We start from the raw sequence: 1,124 nt of genomic DNA on the forward strand, positions 1-1,124 counted from the left end.
ACTTTGTGATGCCACAGCGATCTCGCCAGCGAGTTCGCTGTGTGTGACGGGGATCAGTGACTGGCCCCCCCGCCGGGTATCGCTGATCGTGCTCGATTGGCCTGGGCCATTTTTTGATCGCTGGTCTCCCGCTGGCCAACGGCGCATTGCTGCATGTGGCAGCAGGAGCCAACAATCAGCGAGGCTCCCAGCGCTCTAAACAGGCGTTGGGAGCTGGTCTCTAAGGTAAATATCGGGATACTAAGCGTCACGCGTCACTTAGTTACCTGATGTGTACCTTAGAAACCTGAGTGCAGGCAGCTCCCAGCACGAGCACGCAGGTTTCTGAGGTACACATCGGGTAACTAAGTGACACGTGCCGCTTAGTAACCCGATATTTACCTTAGAGACCAGTGTTCTCGCTGGTGCTGATTGCTGGTGAAGCTGCCTGTTTGGCAGCTCACCAGCGATCATGTAGCGATGCACCAGCGATCCTGACAAGGTCATATCGTTGTCGGGATCGCTGGTGCATCTTTATGTGTGACGGGGCCTTTAGGCTACAAGTCTGCAGTCATAAAGTGACTGCAAACTTGTGAATCTTGACAGAGCACACACTGCGGGGTGTGAAGATTCTCTGGTGCTGGAAGTGGCAGGTCATGTGACCGAAAGTATGCGATTTGCATACTTCTGGACACATTCCAACAAGACACAATACACCTCTTCGCTCAATACACTTGAACGAGGTCACATGCATCTAGTGAGCAAGTGACTGCATGTATACAAGTTAGATACTTGCGGTCATATGTCCTCTGCCAGCACCGAAGATTCTTCACAGCGTTCAGGATGTGAGGTTTCACAAGTTTGCAGTCACAGGACAAATCCTTTAAGCCAGTGAAGGTCTGACTGATAGGTTTGGCATTAATCACTAGAATGAGGTGCCCAACCCCCATACACATGTATGAAGTACTTGTTTGCAGTTGCGGATACTGCATTTCAGTACCACTCTTTGGGAGTCCAAGATACAGTTGAGCTCCCTCACTAACAACACTTGTTTTTTTAACAAATTAAACACGTTTACGCTGTGCTCTATCATACTGTGTTTTTTTTGTATGTTTCATTATTTCTTTAATAGGAATGAAAGAAAA

This window comes from Dendrobates tinctorius, unplaced genomic scaffold, assembly GCF_039654945.1.
Source record: "Dendrobates tinctorius isolate UK_male_01 unplaced genomic scaffold, ASM3965494v1 ptg000163l, whole genome shotgun sequence".
Taxonomy (NCBI): Eukaryota; Metazoa; Chordata; class Amphibia; order Anura; family Dendrobatidae; genus Dendrobates; species Dendrobates tinctorius.